This window comes from Prionailurus viverrinus, chromosome B3, assembly GCF_022837055.1.
Source record: "Prionailurus viverrinus isolate Anna chromosome B3, UM_Priviv_1.0, whole genome shotgun sequence".
In the NCBI taxonomy this organism is placed as follows: domain Eukaryota; kingdom Metazoa; phylum Chordata; class Mammalia; order Carnivora; family Felidae; genus Prionailurus; species Prionailurus viverrinus.
The window spans coordinates 91,029,590-91,053,008 of NC_062566.1; the positions used below are offsets into that span (position 1 = coordinate 91,029,590).

The 23,419-nt window shown below is 36.7% G+C and overlaps 1 protein-coding gene and 1 pseudogene across 1 annotated transcript in view; one reads left to right on the forward strand and one right to left on the reverse strand.

Annotated features, from left to right (window-relative positions):
• MDGA2 (MAM domain containing glycosylphosphatidylinositol anchor 2) overlaps positions 1-23,419 on the reverse strand; it is an 859,176-nt gene that overhangs the window by 440,672 nt on the left and 395,085 nt on the right. The gene's annotated exons all lie outside the window — the stretch shown is intronic.
• Positions 22,032-22,465, forward strand: LOC125168905 (60S ribosomal protein L26-like; annotated as a pseudogene).

A 23,419-nucleotide genomic window follows, 5' to 3' on the forward strand; every position in this document is an offset into this window, starting at 1 on the left:
AAATAATATTAGAGGTAAGACAGAAGAGAAAAATAAATGGTGTGGGATAGCTTATAAACCTCTTCTGCTCCTTTTTAATGTCAAGCTTTCTCTCTATGTTGCCCCACGACTTCTTCCTTCTGTCTGGAACTACTACTGTAAGCAAGACGCTTTCAGTAGAATCATTCTTAGGCTCCCCAGCCTTGATGTCTCAGCTTTAACAGTATCCCCCAATAGTGCCTTTGCTGGACGTTGATCTTCCCCGCTGTCTTGTGTAAGCACAAACTCTTCAATACTTTTAATGGCCATCAAAATCTGTGAAGTGCTACGATTTTACTCTATTTGTAAGCAGACAAGCTAAACTAGCCTGCCACATTAAAAAAAGAAAAAAATTACTGGTAGAAGACAAAAGCCTCCTGGAAGAGAGACAAAAGACTTTTTTTACTCTTGGGTGACAAAGAAATTCATTACCCAATATTGTTATTATGGCATTAGCAGCCATCAGGGTGTCCACATTTGCTCTGGTTCCCCAAGTCTCTATTCCCACAGGGCAACACAAGGAGGTCCAGATTAGGGAACCGATATTTTTTTTTCCTCAGTTCAGAATGAAATGCTTTTTATTTTCTGTGTCGAGAGAAATGCCATCAGTTATCTAGCAGGCACAGAGAGGCTACCCATTTGTTTATCCAGTGCTTCTGGGGCCTGTTAGGAGTCCTGGTGAAAGGGCAGTTGATAGAGTGGCTGACAGTGGCAAGGAGGCCTCTCTGAGGGCTTGTGGACTGGACACACATATATGTTCTGATGCAGAAACATCACATTTTCCCCAGATTTCACCCAAATGGTGAGCAAGGGGCCACAGAGAGTTTTGCTGAGAAACTCCTGATCTATAGTATTTTCCTGTCCTAAGGAATTTTTATACTGAACAGTTTATTCCTGCTGCTCCAGACTGACACTATTTATAATTTTCAAGGCTGTTTTCTATATAAAAAACTTTGGAAAGATAGTGTGGAATAAAGAGTTCAGGGGGTCAGTGCCTCTGCTTTTAATACATGCAGACAGACATATGAGAGACCCATGTAGAAATATCTCCAAACAATCGTCTGATTTTTATATTCCCTGATTGGTACCAAGTTCCTTGAGGGTCCTAATCCCATCCAACTTACTTGCTACTGTATCATCAACATTTAGTACAGTGTCTCCACATAATACCTGCTTAATACATGCTTTTTTCAGAGAATGACTGCATTGACTGAAGACAAGTAAGTCCTTAAAAACGGCTTTAAAAAGAGTTTTCTCCAGCAGCTTTTGAGACAAGGAGCTGTGAGTTCAATTTTATTCCCTGCCAAAGGTCCAATATACACGTATTTATTGTTGCAAACTAAATATGATCCTGTATTATTTCATATATATCCTTCAACATTTAACATAAGCCAACAGATTGCTTGACATTCTTTAAGGAAAATGATTGGGTATAGCAAGGTCCATGTCTCAAGAAAGAGCAAACCACCTCTACCAGAAAGTAAACAGAGAAATCTATGGACAGGGCCAATATTTCTGATTTTGCTTTAATGCCCAGATGGATGAATAATTAAAACCTCAAAGTCAGGTGCCTGGGTGGCTCAGTCGGTTAAGTGTCCAACTCTTGATTTCAGCTCAGGTCATGATCTTGCATTTCATGGGTTTGAGCCCTGCATCGGGTGATGGTGCAGAACCTTCTTGAGATTCTCTCTCTCTCTCTCCTTCTCTCTCTCTGCCCCTCCCGTGCATTCTCTCTCTCTTTCAAAATAAATAAATTAATAAAAAATAAATAAAACCTCAGTGTTTTACTCCACTGATAAGATTATAAATTATTTTGAGGATCACTGGTAAGATATTCATGCATGACCATCAGGATCAAAAATTTATATCTTCAACAAGAGTTCTCTGATTGGCCTGAGGTAGATATAATAAATTTTTTTATCGGGCTCTCAACCCAAAAGAATGCACAGAAAGTAAATTAGTTCCTTCATATTATAATTTTCAAATATTTTGATCATTTTATTATATTCTTTTAATTTATCTGTTGATTAATAATGATAATGAATGTTGATTAAGATGCTTATTGAGTGGCCACTGTGCAGTGTATCATTGCCTTGCTATGCAATACAAGATAGGAACAGCAACAATAACAATACTAATGGTAACCAAATCTTAACACTTAATGTGTAGCACATGGAGAGGGCTGCATGTACATTAAAATTTATTGAGCACCAAGTATATGCTTCAAACTGTCCTAAGTATTTTCATAAATATTAGCTCATTTCATCATTAATACAATCCTGTGTACTAGGAGTTCCCTCTCTTTGCACTTAGGGAAACTAATATTATTGAGCACCAAGTATATGCTTCAAACTGTACTAAGTATGTTCATAAATATTAGCTCATTTCATCATTATTACAATTCTGTGTACTAGGAGTTCCCTCACTTTGCACTTAGGGAAACTAATACTATTGAGCACCAAGTATATACTTCAAACTGTACTAAGTATTTTCACAAATATTAGATCATTTCATCATTAATACAATCCTGTGTACTAGGAGTTCCCTCTCTTTGCACTTAGGGAAACTAATATTGCAATAAATTAGCATGCAACTCTTCATCTAGGAGTTGAGTTCAAGCCCTACGTTGGGAGAAAGAAAAAGGTTAAATGACCTTTTCTAGGTTACAGTAAACTAAGTAGTAATGGCTGAACTGAAAACTAAGATCTTCCAAAAAGTGCCCAACCTTGCTGGCTATTTTATTTAATGGCCCAAATATCCAGTTAAATTACAAAATCATAGGAGTCATTTTTTGATGATTTTCTTGAACCTCTCAGCAATCCCTGCTCATTCAACCTCCAAAACATATCCCAATCTCACCATTTTGTAACATCTCAGCTGATATCCCCACAATCTAGGCTGCCACTATTACCTCATCTGAAATGTATCAATTGCCTGTTAACAGATGGTGTTGCTTTCTTTCTTTTCCTATGCTCCATTCTTCACACAACAAGAAAGAAAAATAACATTTAAACACATATCAAGATATATTAAGTACTCTCTTCCCATTACTCCTACCTGTTATGGACCTTTAAAGTGCTAATAGCACCTTTTCTTTTCATATATATATACTTTTCTGTTCTTAGAATTCTTCATGCTGGTCCCTGCCAGGGGGCCGTTCTGCCTACTTGCTCATCTATCTGGAAAGTTTCCCTTCAACCTCTTGCCTCTTATACACCACCAAGATCTTCACAGGGCTCAGCAATTTCTCATCATTTAGGTCTCAGCAAGGTATCACTATCTCTGAAAGTCTCCTTTGACCATCCCAGTTGGAATAGTACCACTGTCCCTACCCACCCCTCTCTACCTCATTTCCTCATCCTTCACTCCCTCCCACTTACAGCCATGACAACTCTTCATCCATTTTATGTGCTCATTATCCATTGTCTCCTGTACTACAATGTAAGCTTCTGTCTTTTGCACTGTGAGATTCCCTCTCCTTACGTTGTAGCCATTCGATAATACTGATTACATGAATGAGAGGAATACGGAGTTTTATCCACTATGACTCACTAGCCCTGAAGCATATATGCCATACCTCAGCGTTGTTATTCTGAAGACAATAAAACATCATGTCAATCTTACACTGTAATTTTCTGTCAGTAAAAACATGGCGACTATAAGTAAACATTATTTGTTTATTGTTTTCACACAAAGCACACCAAGATATTTAGGTGCTCAGTGATGCATTCAGACTTCCGCATTTGCATAGAAACTAGCGTGAAGATGTTTGGAAATAAAGCCGTATCACTCAAGACAAAATAATATTTACTTACTTAAAACATACACACACACACACACAACTTCAGGCAAACAATCAATATAAAAAAAAGGCTACCTGGGTTTAATTTCAGTCATTTCCATTTGTTAGTACAGGACCCCAAACAAGTACTTTAACATTTCTTTGAGTTAGTTTCATCTAGAAAACAGGAAAAATAGTAATACCTGACTCAAAACAGGGTGATTTCTCTTGTTATTGACTTCTATTATTGTTACTATTAATCATTTTAATTTATGGTGGTTGGAAGGGAAGGGGCTATTGGAAATAGGGGAAGTGAGTATAGCCCTCCAGAGCCACCCCTCAGCACTGCCTTTCCTTCACCCCAGTCATTCTACCTACTTTCTCCATCTCCATGACCCACATGACCTCCTTCTCAATCCAGATCTGTAAAGGTATCAGTTTTAACTTGTTCAGGCCCTTTTACACAGAAAAAGAAGGAGGAGAAGGGAGCTTGCATTGATGAAAAGAAAAGAGAAAGATTAGACAATCTATAATCCTAAATATAAGAATCTCATGAAGTAGGGAAACACTGTTAAAAATAAGATATTCTTACAATAAATACATTTTCAAACTTATTCAGGCAGACCACTTTCAGAACAGAAAAGATTGTGATATATTTAGATGTGGAAGACATCAGTGTTTTCACATAAAATGCAATGACAGCATACATGCACAGGTCTTGTTACAAAAAGCGACAAGGAAAATATTTAATCATAATCTCTCACATTTGTATTATTTTGGGATAGCTATTCATGTTTTCCTAATCGAGTGAGCCAGTGATAGGCAATAAAGGTTTAAAATTATTTATGGAAGAAATGTGTAGAATTAAGAAAATTTAACCTGTTAACATTGTGTTTTGGGGGCAAATTGAGACACAACAGCATTATTCCATTTTGGTGATAAACCTTGACTGTTAACAGGAGCACAGTTTGGAAGTGACAACTTCAATCCAAAGCTTGATGTGTATCAAGATGCTAAACTTATCTGTATGTTAGAATACAGCAACAGTTACCAAAAGGGTGATAAGAAGGACAAGGTGAGGGTGATGTCTTAATAAAAGAAGAAAATAATATTTACGTGTGACATGTTACATATTGCAATTTTCAAGGAAAAAAACCACTTTCTAATAGGAATATCTTATGAAAAACAAATGCCTGAAATAGGAAAAATTCTAACATATGGACAATATCCCAGTCAATACTTCCTTGGCAGCTTTTCTTTATTTTATGAAATTGAGAAAATAACTTGCTACTTGAGCTCAGCCACCTGTGAGTAACGTTCATGAAAATCAACATTAAAGTCTCTCCTATTTACAAAACAATGAATGAAAAGTACACTCATACTGGCACTGTATGGCCTGCTGTCCAAGGAACATGATGTCTCAGAACCTTGAAGCAGTTTCACTGGGTTGTGTTTTGTTCCCAATTTACCTCTTTTTTTTTTAAGCTGGGTTGAATTGATGGCCGATATAGCAAATGGCTGATGATTTTCTTCTTTACTCATTCATATAATCATCAGGATATGTTAGGCATCTGTTACAGGTCACTCATTTGCAAACTGTGTGCATGCAGGGGGAAACAGGACTTTGATTCTGTCTTCAAGGAGCATACATTCTTGCGAGAAAGACAGCAGGTCTTTATTAGACAATTGCTAATAAAGACTGGAAGGAATTCTCAAAGGGGTTAGGAAAAGGACAAAGTAACAGTGAAGTCTCAATAAAAGGAAAAAAAAATTGCTTCTTCGGTGACCTTTTTTTTTTTTAAATCCTCTTAAACATGTTTAATTGTACAGTTCAATGGTGGTAAGCAAGATCACATTGCTGTGCAACCAATCTCCAGAACATTTTCATCTTGCAAAACGGAAGCTACCTACCCATTAAACAACAACTCCCCATTCATTCCTCTTCCTAGCCCCTGGCAACCTTTGTTCTATTTTGTGTTTCTAGGATTTTGATTACTCATATAAGTGGAATCATATAGTATTCACCTTTATGTGACTGGCTTATTTCACTTAGCATCATGTCCTGAAATTTCATTCATGTTGTAGGATATGGCGAGCTTTTCTTTGTTTTATAGGGATGAATAGTATTCCACTCTATGTACCACGTTTTGTTTATCCGTTCATCTGTTCCTGGACACTTGGGTTCCTCCACTTCTTGGGTATGGTGAATACTGCAGCTATGAACATGGGTGTGCAAAAACCTCTTTGAGATCCTGCTTTCATTGTTATGAATACACACACAGAAATGAGATTTTTAATTTTTGATTAACTCTCCAAACTGTTTTCCATAGGGGCTGCGTCATTTTACGTTCCCATCAACAGTGCATAAGGGTTCCAATTTCTCCACATCCACGCAAATTCCTGTTATTTTCTGTTTTTTAGATAGCAGTCATCCTAATGGATACATGGATGTTTGTTTTGTTTTGTTTTGTTTTTTTAGCTTCAAGTTCTTATTTAAAGTCCAATTAGTTAACATACAGTGTTATACTAGTTTCAGGTGTAGAATTGAGTGATTCATCACTTAAAACACCTAGTGCCCATTCCAACCAGTGCCCTCCTTAATACCCATCAGACATTTAACCCATCCCCCTGCCCAACTCCCCTCCTGCAACTTTCAGTTTGTTTTCTATAGTTAAGAGCCTATTTTATGGTTTGCATCTTTCCTTTTTTATTCCCCTTTGTTCATTTGTTTCTTAATTTTCACATATGAATAAAATCATATGGTATTTGTCTTTCTCTGACTGACTTATTTCACTTAGCCTTAAGTCCACAATGTTGTCCATTAGCTCCGTCCACAATGTTGCAAATGGCAAGATTTCATTCTTTTTAATGGCTGAGTAATATTCCATTGTATACATATATACATCCTCTTTATCAATTCATCACTTGATGGACATTTGGGCTCTTTCCATAGTTTGGTTATTGCTGTTAATGCTGCTATAAACATCGGGGTGCATGTGTCCCTCCGAATCAGTATTTTTGTGTACTTTCAGTAAATACCTAATAGTGTAATTGCTGGACTGTAGGGTACTTATATTTTTAACTTTTTGAGGAACCTCCATACTGTTTTTCAGAGTGGCTGCACTGGTTTGCCTTCCCACCAAGAGTATAAGAGGGATCCCCTTTCTCCACAACCTCACCAACATCTGTTGTTTCCTGAGTTATTCATTTTAGCCATTCTGATAGGCGTGAGGTGATATCTCATTGTAGTTTGACTTTCTCTGATGATTAGTGGTATGAGGGCTTTTTCCCTATGCTTGTTGGCCATTTGTACATGATCTCTGAAAAATGGCTGTTCAAGTTTAAGCACGTTTAAGAAAACAAACATTTATCTAATAAGCACTGTTTTCTCAGCACTGTGCTAGCTGATCTCAAATGTATTACCTCATTTAATTATTTCAACACTATATAGAACTGAATTTTCAGGGTGGGCGACAGATAGGCAAACTGACGGATTTATAGAGATTGAGTAACTTGATATAAGTCTTCAGCTAATAAGACATGGAGCAAAGGTTTAACTCAAATAGTGACCCTTCCAAATTATTAAATTATTGATGCTATTGAAGTTTCCAAATTATTAAAACATCCAAAGATTTCAAATGTGGAAACACCTAAAGTACTAAAGATATTATAGACTACCAAGGAATACATTGTAAATCCTAGCCAAAATATGGCAGTGTGAAGGAAAACCACCTGTCAACAGAAGAGCCTAGCAGTGTGTTTGACTGGAGCACACAGTACACACAGTCATGAGAGATGGAGGAAGAGCTGTCAGCAAAGGCCAGAGCATGTGTCCACGGGGAGTGGGCTCAACAGGTGCATTAAAGCAAGGGGATAACACGAGCGGCTTTGTGTATTTATTGAGTGTATCTACTGGCGTAGGTCCAGGCATCTGACCTATACCTGAATCATCTACAGGAACTTCTCAAAGCATATATTCACTACATTCTCCTCCAGGAATTTTTCCATACTCCATCCCCTTTCTCCTCTTTTTTTTTTTTTTTTTAATGCTCACTTTTGGGTGACGTCTCCAATTGTCACAGGATGAGATGTCATTTTTCATCTTTTCCTTGTTACTTAAAAATAGTGATTCGTTTTCATAGTTGCATAGCTTTCGTCTTGGCATCTGCTAGTTATACCATCTCTTATTAATCACATTTCTTGGCTTCATTCAATGCAGTTCTAACACAAATAAAGTTCCCAGGACACTATCTTTGTATCTGAGCATCATACTCATGTTAATCCTTCTTGTCTGGTGAATGAGATTGCAGAGCACATGTTATTGGAAGCAAATACTATATTGTATATGTAGTCCAGATGCTAGCTGAGGTCATACTGCCCACTGAGAGTTATACATAAAATTAAATTGACCCTTACCATGCCATCTCCCTCCACCACCTATGTTTAATGAGAAGGTTGATGTCCACCTCCAGATTTCCAAAAATTCAAGGCTTGGTTATTTTAGCTTTCTGGTTTTTGTAATTCAAAATTCTAGGTATTTCTGAACCACTGATATCACTTATATCTCATTCCCACAGCTATTTTCTTCTCCATGCCCCATACCAACCTGTTATATATTCCCTTTAACTGGATGTTAAAATGATTCACCTAGAGTATGTGTAGGAGACTACTGAATTTTAGAACAACTGGGAAGAGAGACGGTGGTGACATCATAGAATTAACAAGCAAACAGCTGAAAATAAAATATTAAATCCTCATACCTCCAAAAATCTTTCATCTACTTTCCCTCCATTGTAATCAAGAGTTAATCAGTAGCTAATAGTTACCAACAGTGCCCTCCCTCCCATAATGCTCAATGACCCTTCTCTATTTTCTCTCTCCCTCTGTCCACCTGATTCTCCTCCTCCTTTTCTCTGGTTTCCCTTACTAGCAAATCTCAGTGCATTTCTCCGGTAGAACAGTTAACCTATTTGCTTCTTTCTTCCAACCAAACCAGGCATTCAAGAGCTCACCTTACACACTTAAAGATGTTACACTACATAAAGAGCATTTCTCTAGAAGGAAATTCTGACACTCCATTAGAGGAAGAAGTGATTCTACTTAATTGCGATGTTGTTTTTCTATTATTTATTTCAGAGAGAGAGAGAGAGAGAGAGAGAGAGAGCACAGAAGTGCGTGTGGGTGCGAGTGGAGGGAGAGAGGGGGAGACAGAATCCCAAGCAAGTTCCATGCTCAGTGTAGAGTCCACGCAGGGGCGCAATCCCAGGAACCATTAGAGCACAACTTGAGCTGAAATCAAGAGTGAGACACTTAACCGACTGAGCCAGCCAGGTGTCCCCATAATTGTGATTTTAAATAGATTATTTTCTTTCTGTATTATATTTGATTGGGTTCAAAGTTATTGGCTGTTTAATTTGGGAGAAAATGCCAAAAATTTTTATTAAATGTAACAAATTAAAAAATCATTTAGTGGCATATTGATAGAGCTGTGAAAAAAAGAGAAGAGAAAGGGTGGGGGAACAAATAGAAGAATAAAGGAGATAGGAGTGGGGTAGAAAAGTACAGACGGGGAGAGAAAAGGACCTGTTTAGGGATAGTGTCAGGTTAAGAAAACCCAGATTTAAAATAAATTTAGTTATAACTTACACTATTTGGCTGCGGCTTGTAGCATGTACCCTCCTCTGCTGAAAACACTCCAAATAACTTCTGAGCTGAGAATAAAAAGCAACGTCCTTTCAACAGCCAACACAACCCTGGGCTTTTGCCCTGCTTGTCTCTCAGATCTCATCTCTTATGCTCTTATAGCTCACACCAGTCCAGCCACTCTGACCTTTTCCTCATTAACAACTGGTGTGATATCATCTCAGGGATGCTGTCCTTGCTGTGTCCTCTTCCAAAAATGTTTTGCCATATCCCAATACCCCTTCAAGTATTTGCTCAAATATCAGCTTTTTACTGAGGCTTCCCCTAAACATTTTATTGCAAATTGAAATAGACTTTTTCCTGCTCTCCATAACTTCTGCTCTTATATTTTACTTATATATTTGTCCATTGTCTGTGTCCTCTTATCGGTGCATTTGTAAGAACAGGGATTTGTGTCATTTCATTCACTGCTGGTTTGTCCAGTGCCTGGAACCGTGCCTGGTACAAAGGGTTGCTCAATACAATTTTTGTAATGGTTGAACCTTAAATCCATTACCTGTTATCTAAACTGTATAATGAATCCCTTATATAGTTCTTCAGGAGCTCTACCAAGAAACAGACAATTAGCCTGAAAACAGGGGCAGGACACGGAAACCTAAGAGCCAGAACAAGAACCTGGAGTCTTCGATCAATGCTTCCTAAAGAATGTGAAGTAGAATTGTGGCCTTCAAACATGTTTTGTCCACATAACTCCTAAAAGACTTTAAAATCCAGTTACCCCTCACATATTTTCAGGTTAACTTCTAACATTATTCTCATACATTTAGTTGCAAAGATGTATTGTAACTATTGAGATTTGAAAATAAAATGAATATACCATTCAATTAAAGGGATTCATGTATTGTGAAGATATTAAAACCCCTGAATTGCTACATGTTAAAAGGGTGAATTTTATGGTATGTGAGTTATACATTAATTTCAAACTTTTTAACACAAAAAAGAAAAACAGAAAAAAAATTAAGTACACATTGGACCTTCCCCCCAAAGTTAAAATCTGCCAAACTAAAGCTAGTTCTGACTTTGAGATTAAATAAATTCACCCATAACTAAAAGAGAACATTTATATTTTCACTATTTTCCCTTCTAGCAACTGCTTTTAACAACAACATTTTTGATATTATACATTTAGCAAGATCTATCTTCCAGATGAGATGAAAAAAGTTTTGTAAGATCTGTTTTTGCTTAATAAAAGGCTGTGACTTCTTGAAACGAAAAATGGATCCATGGAATATACAACCATTTGATGATCAATATCATGTATTAAAATATGAAAACATGGTCTTCATAATAATCAGACATTTTATATCATTTCTCGTTCTCCTTAAATCATGTGTCATTCCACTTTTCTCCAGAGAATTTTATCTTGAGGTAATATGTTTATATGCTTGAAAGTCATTTACTAATTAATGTTTCATATTACCTTTGGGAGAAATGGAGTATATTTTTTGAGGTTGAGATTAAAGTTATTTGAGTCATCACTAAAATTATATTAGTACATAACTGATCTAACAATATAAATATGTTACATTTTTTGAAAATTATTTATTGAAAATGCATCTCTTAAATGAATAAGGCTACTTTCCCCCCTAAATTAATTCATGTATACTAAATGATCATCACTTATTGCTAAAATGAAGTGAAGGGTTTCACATCACTTATTTCTATTTTTCATTCTCCTAATTAAAATTGGAGAAACGTGCTCATATAAATATGAATATAAGAATTTTAATTCTTTGAAATTCTATCTTTGGGAAAAATAATATATAGTGCCACACTACATCACTGAAAATTATTTCCAGTAACTTGTCTGCTGACCATTTCATTAAGCCCATCTCCAATTTTGTTAAAGCAAAAAGAACTGAAAACTATCTTAGTTGTGAAAGAATCTGCTACCCAAACATAAATCATTCATCCTTTCTACTCCAAGACTAATTTCTATTTGTTTGGTGCCTTGGAATTTTTTTGACCCTGAAGTAAGGCACTTAAAAGATTAAGGCTGTGAAATTTAAATATTGGTGTTGTGCTGTTTTCTTCTTTTGTATAAAGGGTAAGAGTGATTATCATGGAAAGTGGAGGGGAGACCTCAAATCCCTCTAGTCTTGTCTCAAGTATATCCATTTTAGGGAAGTTGAAAATATTAAGATTGATTCCCTTAAGACTATTTCCTTTACTCACAGACCCTTGTTTGATGATTGCTGTGGAAAAAAAAAAATAGAGAAGAAAGAAAGGAAGAAGGAAGGAAGGAAGGGAGGGAGGAAAGAAGGAAGGGCAAAAGAAAGAAAGGGAGAAAGAAAAAAGTGAAATCTCCCAAATGAGGGTCCTAAAATGTTTATGAGATAGGCATGTTTCAGAAATGCTTTTGTTATTCTCTTCAGAGATTCATAATATTTATTGTTCTCTGGTGAGGAAACCTGGCTGCCTTGTTTAACTCTGCCTTTCTAAATCATATCTGAACACTGAACCCTTTCCCTTGTAACATTATTGGACAACCCACAGAATTAATATTCTATTGATACATGTTTAACACTATACTAGATGCTTCTACTGAAAGGCATGGGGAAAAAAAGTGTGTGTGTGTGTGTGTGTGTGTGTGTGTGTGTGTGTGTGTGTGTGAGTAAAGTGGAAACTTTGATTAAAAACTGTGGTTTTAGAAAATAAGGCCTTGCTATCATTGGAAAGTGAAGTCTGGCAAATAAGGAAGCTGAGAGAGAAGACAGGGAACCAAGGGCAGAACAGGATATTGCATATTCAGAACAAAAAAGGGGCTAGTTCAAGAAATATGGGGGAAGGGAGAAGACTCAATGTCACTACCAAATTATTATATAAGAGACTGACAAGACTGTCCAACATCTAGGATGTTTCATACATATTCAACAGATAAGCTGCTGCTGATAACAGAGTGTTCTTTCTTCTGGAAGCTGGGGGTGGGAGCCCAGACAGAAAATAACTCTGCATCTCCAGAGATCAAGGGAGAAAATTCATTCAGCCTCAAACTGGTGCTAGGTAGAAAAAAAATGCTAATTTCAGGGGGAAAAAAAAGGATAGCACAGCCTAAAATATAATGCTATGTGGCAAGCTGAACTACCTGGAAAGAAAGATTACACAGTCTGGATGAGAGCAATGGGTTATTTAAATTAATGCAACATAAATTAATATTTAGTCAGCTTTCCCTCAGAGATTGCCTAGAACTATAATGAAATCTTGTGTGCTCAATGCTGTGCACATATTTTTGGAAAAAGAGTGACACAAGACAAGTGAAAGAGGACGATCAGGCTTTAAGCCGGAGGTGAAATCTTTACTAAACCCCTAGATAAGAGGGACACGGGTCATTCAAGACAGAGCATAGGTTGTATCCGGGAGTCATCTCTACAAAGCTTCCTTGGATGTGTCCTCTATCTTCTCTCTACTCAGAGTGTAATTTTAAAAACAAATTGGGAACTTTATAGAAATCATCCCACAGGTAAGTAAAAGACAAAAACCAGCATGGAAAATACCCACAATGAATAGCAACAATATAGAAAAGTACAACTTTTTGGTTAGATAACCCCTGTAATATTTACATGAGCATCCTTCTTAGGGTTCTCTGAACACATATCTGATGGAACTGGGCTGAATCTGAACAAAGCATAAGCTGAGAGCTGAAAACAGATCTCACTGAATCAAATCCTAATTCAAACCTACATTTTCAAGGTCCCCTTTGTATAAAGTCCTATGGTCAGTCCATAGAGTTCCTAAAGAATGCAAATTCCAGCAATGGTTTAAATGTGAAATCTAAGAGAAAGACTTATATTTAACTTTAATATCAGTTGCCATGACAACCAATGGGCTATTTAAAGTTATTAGCATCCCAGCCCACTGAGTTAATAATATGGACAAGAATGGCATAAAAGTTAAGCAAAAGCAAATTACTTTAATGTCATATCACATAGCAATGACAGTGAAAGCATGCAGGCTTAAGAGGGTTTGGAGAAACATAGTTAAAAGGACATATTAATCAGCCACTCTTGAAATTTGTAGCATATTATTGATGCCTTCTGCCTACGATGTTCCTCAGGCTCATTAAAATTCTAAGTTCAGGATTTAAATAAAATGAAGCAAAAAACATCAAATTGGAATGTAAAAATTGCTAGTTAGCCAAAATGTTTTACAACCACGTGGTCTCCATCTTATTAACTATCTCCTGTTTTAATCTCAACACACATGGTCAAGTATGTCTTACAGAGTCACCTTGGGGATATCCAGAAGATTTTAACAAAGAAAAAAAGGTGTGATGCAGTAAGGAAGAGAGGATCAAGCTTCATGAACTGTTGTTTGAAAGAGTCATCTGCTAAAAGCAGCAAAGAATGACATAAGATGTTAAAACAGATGGCCTAAGTCACAGTGCTACATCACATAAGTATGGAGATGAACTAAAATAGCCCAAGTAATATTTTTATTAACAAGTTGCCAAGTACAGTAGCAAAAATACCTTTAGAAAGAATCTCACTTCAAAAAAGAGGTTTTTCCCCCCTTACACTCGGTGTTATTTTCTGAATTACTCTTGGTCTGTTGCATATGTTCAAGCATCTGGGTGCTTGCCATGTTCAGATGAAAGAAACTAACCTCTCTCCTTGAAGGATGCCTCCTTGCCTTCTGAGCCTACCTCTGCGATGGAGACAAATGAGAGTAAACTAAACCAGAAACTCATGAGGAAAGTGCTATACCGCACACTCTTACAGAGAATTATTTTGCACATTAAACAAGCTGAGTAGAGAGTTCTCTGGTCTTTGAATCAGTTAGGAAGAAAGAAACATTCATTAAATCTGTGACAGTAAGTGTTGCCAGAATGACCTGAATATTATTAAAGGTGATGCCAGGAAATCACTTTAAGAACATGGACGCACATGGGGATGGGTGTAAACAGTAAGCTATAACTGCCCACAGACGTTTCAATTACAAAACCAGCACACAAGAAGCAGATCAGAACAGAGTATATTCAAAGACATGTGAAAAAAAACCTCCCAAATCAGAAAGAACAGTTTGAGATTTACAGAATGATTCACTTGTACAGCCCTATCAATGAATATTATTCACTAACATCTATGAATTCATTCATGTATAAATTACACTTAGGGAAGACTTTGGAAAAGTGGCATGGTATACTGGTTGAGAGCATAGAATGTGGAGTCAGACAACCTGGGTTTGAATCTCAGCTCCTCTACTCTGGACAAATTAGGTACTATCTGGGCATCATAGGTATGTTGTCTCACAAAGCTATTCTAAACATCAAATGAGCTAATGAATTTAAAGGCCTTCAATACATACTTTTCATTATATACCATTTAAATTATCATTATATATTATACATTATGTACATAATATATATAAATAGGAGAATGATGAAGATAAGCACTTATGGAAATTCTAATATTTTCCTTGCTTGCTCCAAGAATTTGCTTCCACAATGACACCTTTGACCAACAGTCTGGAGGACAGAAGTTTAACAGGGGAAATTTTACACAAAGTACAGTCAAAAGATGAAGATGACAGTCCCTGGTCAAGCAATGACCAGGAAAGCTAAGACAAAAAGGTACTAATATTTGTCCTGACAGTATCTGGTATCTTGGACTTGACACACACACACACACACACACACACACACACACACACACACACACATGAACAGGACAGATTTTTGAAACCTAACATCATTTAACATTGAATTTGGCTTGATTAAAAATTTGGCTTTCCTTAGAGCTTTCTAACAAGGGAAGAATATTCTAGGCAAAGAATGGAACTACCTCCTTAGTAGTTACATTTCTCATAATAAACAAACAGACAAATTCTGCTTATAAACTTAAAATTATTGCGGTCTTTTTTGGCATGAGTCAGCCTCCCAAGTTCACTGAAAAGTTTGAGTTTCGCCTACCAGGCTATGGGGCAGACAATGGATGGAGGCAAATTCACCAGTATAATCCCTCCTTATATGGCACTTGCCTGTCTGCTAGCCAGGCTGTATCCTCCTGGTGAGATCCCAGGTACTCAGATATGCCTGACTTAAATTCCTATCAGTTGAATCATAAAGAAGTGATACTACATAGTCTTAACATTTAGAACTTAAAGAATCAAGATTTATTTAGGTTCACTGATTCAAATTACAAAGTTTATTTTTCCTCCTCCAGTCTCATAATCTCATCGGGGTAACTGCCAAAGAATAATAGGCAAGCACAGTTAAATAGTGGTATGTAGCAATATTTTTCAAGCCCTTCTCAATGCATAATTGATTTATACTTTCTTGTGAGAGGTCCTCATTTGTATTAGAAAGATCTCTGATCCACAACTGGTTTTTAGTGTTTCAGTGAGGTCCTCATCAAAAAGTCTTATGGGATGGAATGACTGACCATGCCCTATATTTAAGACTATTGCTATGGTTGTCATCACAGGCAAAGGTGCTAGAAAGTTCCAACAAATTCACTAGAACTGTATCAATACCCTCTTAGGCCAACTCCCCGACTCATGTCATTGGAGTGATCACAGTACAGCAAAAACATTCACGTTTACCTTGTATTTGTCTGAATATCCACTTATGGCCTGTGTTGTAAGCCATTCTTTAAATTACAACTGACAGTGAATTCACCTGATCCTGAGTTTTATGATTTGCCATTGGTCATGATGTTTCTTTTTCTCCTTTATAAAGAAAAATAACAATACAACCTTGAGTTAAAAAAACCCTAAGAAGCACTAACTTGTGACCAAGCCAGCCTGCCTTCGTGGAAGTCACATAAGGTCTCAAAGTCATGTTTCATTTTGTAACAAATTTATCTAAAGTGAGAGACTCAAAATACTGTTTATTTCACAGAATTTAACATTATCACCATCCCTTGAACCCATGAAGAAAACAGAGAAGCAAGCTCTTTAAGTCAAGATGTCCTTGGAGAATAATTTAATAACCATAATTGTTTTCAAGGAGCAGAGAGGTCCTATTTCTGCATACTTCCCCATTATTTTTTACTTCTGAGTCACATCTCTATATAAAAACTCATGTCTTACTGAAAACTACTTCACTAAGAAATCTTCACTTCTCTGCTCAAATCACTGCAAATTATCATGTCTTTTTAGACATCACCATCAAAAAGGTAGTGAACAAAAACCAATAAAACAACTATTATTAAAATTCATAATTCTTTCTTACAAATAGGTTAAAAAAGGGGTTAACTGAAATTTTCAACATTTTTAAAGCATTTTGAATGCATTAAAATTGGCTTCCTCTGGCATTGCTGAAAGAGCACCTTTTTAAAAATATCTGATGGCCAACAGAGTCTCCATCTTATCTACAGCATAGGACTTAACTAAGTTTTTAACATTCCGAGTTCTGTCTTCTAAAGAAATTCCAAAGAATTTAACATTTTTTCTTAGTGATTAGTGTTTTTCCTTGTCTTGCCCCTAGCCAATATCTTTCAGGTTAACTTTAAGAAATACTTGTGATTTGGGGCGCCTGGGTGGCGCAGTCGGTTAAGCGTCCGACTTCGGCCAGGTCACGATCTCACAGTCCGTGAGTTCGAGCCCCGCGTCGGGCTCTGGGCTGATGGCTCAGAGCCTGGAGCCTGTTTCCGATTCTGTGTCTCCCTCTCTCTCTGCTCCTCCCCCGTTCATGCTCTGTCTCTCTCTGTCCCAAAAATAAATAAACGTTGAAAACAAAAATTAAAAAAAAAAAAGAAATACTTGTGATTTTTCCTTCAATATTTTTATGATTGTTTTGTTTTAAATATCCTTCAAGCAGGTGCCTTTGTCCAGCAGTGAGCTAGTAAATGTTTGACCACCAGTTCTCCAAATAAAAGCAAAGTAAAACAAGAAGCCTTGATGTATATAACATTTGCCAATTTCTATGGTGTAAATACTTCCAACAGAGTGGATTTCAAATTACTAATATAATGACACTGAACGCAGAGCTAGGAAGAGACATGCAATATACCATTATGTTACATTTCCACCAGACAGATACAACAGGCATAAATAATGTCAAGAGCATTGATAATAAGACATGATAAAATAATTAAGAAGTCATTAGTTTTGAAGATGCATTACCTTTGGTTTTAGTATAATTTATTCAATCATAAGAGTACATCTAATTTTTAATGACCTGTGTATTTCACAATCATCTTTTACAAGCCATTAAGAGCTGGCTCCAATACACCATTGCCTCTACTATGACAGTTAATCAAGCTTTAAGCTTATACTTCTCTTCATAAAAGTTAAATCCATATTTAAACATCCATCTAAATACATTGTGCATTTTTTTTTACTGTTTGCTATATTTTCTACTTATGGTAGTTGGAATGTGCTATTATCTTCTTGTTAAGTTCATGGAGGAAATAAATGCAGGGCATCAACTTGATATCACTATGGAAACCAGTGTTTGATTTTGTTTGGGGAATTACATTCTCTTTAAACTGGCTGATTTATGATATGATACGTTGTTTAAAAAATAAAATGGCCGGGCAAATCTCTGAAAGTCCTAGAAAAATCACAACACTCCTGTGAGGATCAATGACGTTAGTACAATCTTTTCTCACTTCAGAAGGCTTCCATGTTAATACGGACTAAACTGATGAGCCCAACTTCCTAACAGCACAGTAGTTCAATATTTTTTAGTTAGGCACTTTCCAAGCCTTCAAAAATAAAGCCAAAAATCATAATACCTCCCACATAAAGTCTCCAGAAATCATAATCTTCACCCTCCAAAAACCTTTGCTATTATTATTGTAACTAATGCTATTAGCAAACAAACACTGTTCCAAGGTACTGTTCTGGTTGCTATCCATAGTACCTCATTTAATCCTTATGATCACATGGGGACGGTACTTCTGTTATCATTTTTAAAGGTGAGCCAACAGGAAGTTTAGATAGACTAAATAACTAGCCCAAATAATGCTGGGGATAAAGCTAAAACTTAAACCCAGGTTTTCCTAACTCCCAATCCCTTTCTCAATACCACTATGTTTATCACACCTATGATCCCTATGTCACTTGTACTCCATCCCCCTGTGCTCCAACCAAAAACCTAAACTTATTTGATGTTGTGTGGTCTTTAACCATTTACAGTTACTTATCACTAAAATCAATAGGCTATATTTCTAAAGGAAGTCTCAACTCTGTTCCTCTCTACTGCCACTACCCTAGTCCAGGCCACCAACATCTTTGGCCCCGGAAACTCTAAGAATCTCCTTCTTGGTTTCCACTCCTTCCATCTTGCAACTATCCTCTGTATCCCCAGGCTCTATCATCATCATTATCCAGATTTACAGAATGGGCACAGTGACCAAGACATTGGGTAAATGTCTAACAGGAACAAATATTTTGTAGTTAACAAGTTGGTTTGTACATTAACAAAGCAGGCCCCCTGTTCAGTCAAGAATAGTTACATAGACTAATGCCAGGCTTCTAGCTCTGAAAGCAAATAGCCCTTACTCTGTAGAAAAGAACAAGAACAAGAACAAGATCTGTGTTTCAAGAACTCTTCCCACCCTCACATTTCACCCACCAGAAGTCCCTACCTTCATCCCCACCCAGACCTGCCTTCAGAAACAAATATATTTATATATGTTATTCTTTAGCATGAAGTTAGAATGATCTTTCTAAAAGTAAAGTCTGATTCTGTCAATATCTTCATTAACATATTTCAGTGAAGGCTCCAGTGAAGCCCAAAGTCCTTAAAAGGATTCCCCAAGCTCTTCATTATTTGTTCCCTGTAATCTCTTCAGGCTCTGGTCTTGCAACTTCCTCTTGCATAGTGACCAACTTCTGACAGTCGGAAGTTGCCAAGGTCTTACCAACTGGCTTTTGAACAAGCACTTTCTTCTGGCTAAGGGGCTAGCTAATCTTCCATTCCTACTCTTGCCAGACACTCCCATTGAGTTCCAATTAATTATTCAACTGTCAACTTAAAATTTCTCGTGCCTACAACTATATATAGTAGGATTTCATGGACTCTTGCATGAACATTTTCTTCAGATAAGCTATGTGATATATTTGTTCTTGTAAGAGAGAAGCTATAGGCCATTTGAAATGATCTATTATCATCATTAACTATATTCATTTGTATCACTCTGCAAGTAAAGAACACACAGATAGTTAACTTCCCAGGGACCAGTTTCTTTATCCAAAAAATGAAAAGAATGGACCAGATAGGTTTTACAAAATGAATGGATAATTTACATTTCTAAGTTAAAGGACTCTGTACCTTCACTGAGATCATTTTGGGGACCAGAACCTAATAAGCAGTAGAAAGAACTTTCTGTAAGCAGCAAGTAGCATTTTCTTTAATGAAAATTGAAACAGTTTTTGGAAGAGGTCAGAGAACTACAAGATACAGAACAAAAGTGTGCTATTGATGTCTGTTTCATTAAAATATAAGTTAAATATGTGAGGGCCTCTAGAATTAGAGATGTCCTGGCTCTTGCTCAGAGCACACTTTTCAGATTTCAACATAGCATTCCTAAGTGTGTGACTCTTTGTGAGTACACTGATGAAAAAAATAAATTCACTAGGATTCAGCAAATGATACAGATTTATCTGTGCAGGCACTTTTGAGGGGCTGTTTTCACCTATAAACCTAGATTCTTTCAACACACAACAAAAAGGCAGATGGAATAACGTTTGGAAAAACACCAATATTTTTTCTCCTTGCAACCTATTACATCAGCCAGCATTTCCCTGTAGTTGTGATTATTCCATTATGACTTGATTACTAACTATTACTGCCACAGTTGGAAAAGTAAAAGCCCGGCATGGGGCCATCTCCATTAAAGGAATATGAAATCCCATAACCAGCTCTCAGGCTGCACGGCTGCTGTGGGGTTGAACTCAGAAGTACATTAAGTATCTACTTAAGATGCTGTTTGAAGGAGCACCCTAACTTACATCATTATTTCATTTAGTTTGAACCGTACCATGGATTTTTCCATTAAGCAGTATTAGACACTTAAACACTATATTGAGGTTAGTCGTGCTCTAAAAAAAGGCCATGCAATTTTTTTTTTCTACTCTCTTTCTAGAGGTTGAGGATTTTCTATCACGTGTATAGGCAATCCTGATTTTCCCTAATAGAACAGACTAAGTGGTTACATAAACTAGGGAGTACCATCATGTTAAAGAGGCATAACTGAGAAGAGAAGCATTAATATTCATGTTGGTAACATGGGCATACGCCATTTATAAAATCAGAGAGAAAAGAGCTTTTATTGCTATAATTTAACAGGCCCAGGAAATACAAAATTTTAAAAAGTCAAACATATTCAAAGCACATAGATTATTGTTAATGGGGAAAGGGAATTATGATACTATTTTATATCTATTCTTGTTTTATGTGTCACAAATGACAAGATGGCCCAGGATGAGAAGTGAGATATGATGAAGTCCTTTCACCGTGTTTTTAGGACAAAATCTAGTGGTGGAAAAACACCAAACAACTTAAATATTTTACAGGGGGATGCTCACCACTGAGAGAAAACTACAAATTATATATATTTAAAACTACAAATTAGTACATTAGCATATATGTAATTACGCTTGGGAAAGATTGCATATATGTGTCTATGTGAGTTTGTGTAAATACACACCCCAAATAATAGAAATGTCTAGGGAAGATACATATCTTGACTTTATTTTCAAAACCAGGCAGATTGTTTTTACTCAAAATAGCTTCTGCTACGATAATTATGTGGAGAAAATCTGTATTTAGCCAGATTAAAGGTTTCTTGAGGTAAAGAGGTTACTCCATCTTTACCATCTTCTTTCCTGTGTGGGATTCCTCACTTTGGAAGTGAAGGCATATCTCTGACAGGAGCCAGTGCAAGCGTGCATATCCTCCCTATCAGAGAGAGGAGCTTAAATGGTTCCAGATCTCAATATCCATACCATTAACATTCTCCTTCCCCCAAAGGCTTGGCTCAACTCCCCTTCCAATCATCACTCCACTGATAGTAGCAATGTCTTCATCTCTGAATCCCTTTCTTCCTTTTATTTTTATCATTTAAATACACTTAGTAATAACTAATGTAATTCTGTCCCCCTTCCCACACTGCCCTCCCCCGACCAATTTGGAAAAGAAAATACCTCCAAAAGCACAGGAAATTGTGTGAGCAAGTCTGTGGGCTCACAATCTAAAAGCTTATGTGATTGAAAAAGAAAATCAGGGAAATATGCATGAAACTTAAAAGTCTAAGATGTGGTTCTAGGCCTTTTTGCAAAGGGTCCCTCTAGGGAAGAGGATGAGAAGTGAGTATAAGTAGAACCTGGAAAAATACACAGAATTTTGAGAAGACCCTATTAAGAGGCATCAAGTAGCAGTACGAATGATCAAGTCAGAATTCCCATCCCAGCCCTGTGACTGGTTCCACAACCTCCTGATTTTACATAAATCACATACGCTGAAGAGACTGTTACCTTCTCCCTTTAGAAAGAGCAACACCAATAACATCAGAAGATAATTCTTTAAAACATTAAAATTTCTCTTCACTGTTGTAGCCATTGCTGGACATCAGTGGCCAAAATGAAGTGCAATCCCTTTGTGACTTCCGACTGGAACAAGAATCATAAAAGGCATTCCAATGTACCTTCCCACACTCACAGTAAAGATTATATCTTCTCTTTACAAAGAGCTGAGACGGAAGTACAACATTTAATCCATGTCCACCCAAAAGGATAAGGAAGTACAGGTTGTATGAGGACATTACCAAGGTCAGCAAATTGGCAAAGTAGCCCACATTTACAGGAAGAAATACATTATCCACACTGAATGAATAGAGCAAGAGAAGGCCACTGGTGCAACTGATCCCTGGGCATCCCTCTAGCAAGGTGGTTATCAGTAGGCTAAAACTGGACCAAGACCACTAACATATCCTTGAACATAAAGCCATATCTCATCAGGAAGCAAAGGAAAAGGGAAGATAGAAGGAAGAAACAATTGAGAAGATGCAGGAATAAAGGAATCTTATAAACGACTTTAAATAAAAGCTGTTAAAATGGAAAAAACTTATTAAAATTATAAATAACTTAATTATTAATAAAGTTTTCCTTAGAAATAATTCCCCCCAGCAAATATTCATTCCTTATTTTCCCCTGGGTTTCTAAAATAATTTTCTTTCTCCATTAAGGCTGACCGAGTCTTACAAAAACTGCTTAATCTAGGACTTCACACTTAGTGAGTCACAGTGTCCTGAATGTTAACTGAAAAATCACTGTTTGTTAGTGTGGATATTTTTGCTATTTTGTGCATCCCCAGACTTTATAGCCTAGAGATTCATGAGTAACAATGCTTTGTTCTTCTAAGTTACATACACAGTTGTACGTTTTTCTCTCATAAATTGAAACACACCCAAACCAAAACTTTGAAAAGTGAAACAAAAACTCCTTGCATTTTTTCTTCAATAAGTATAAATAAATACAGTGAATGTTAAAGTGAAATTTAAGGAAGTAAAGGAGAAAGAAGGGAGAGAAAACAGTTAAGTGAAAGATGAATCATTACTATTCAATGAACCCTAACTACAAGCTATACACTGTGCTAAGTGCTTTCCATGGACTGTATGCATACCTCACAAGGAAGGCAACACAATTTAAATTGCTTAGACATGAAAACTGAGATGAAAACTAAAGGTCTTGTGGAAGACCTTCCATTGTGGGTGAATGGCAGACCTACCCAGATACCCAAGCATGTGATCCAGAAGAGGAAAGAGAGAGACAGAGGTTGGGAGGGAGATGAAGATCAGAAGTGGATGACACTGTTCACTCCTTTCCCCCACTCCCGAAGTCTTATCTGGGTTATAAGCAAGCCCCATGCCAGCTGTTTCTTGACTTCTCTGTTCTCCAATTAGGCCTTTTAGTGAAGGAGAGCAAAAGGAATAGCAATGATTTAATAGAAATAACCTTGAATTTTCTTCA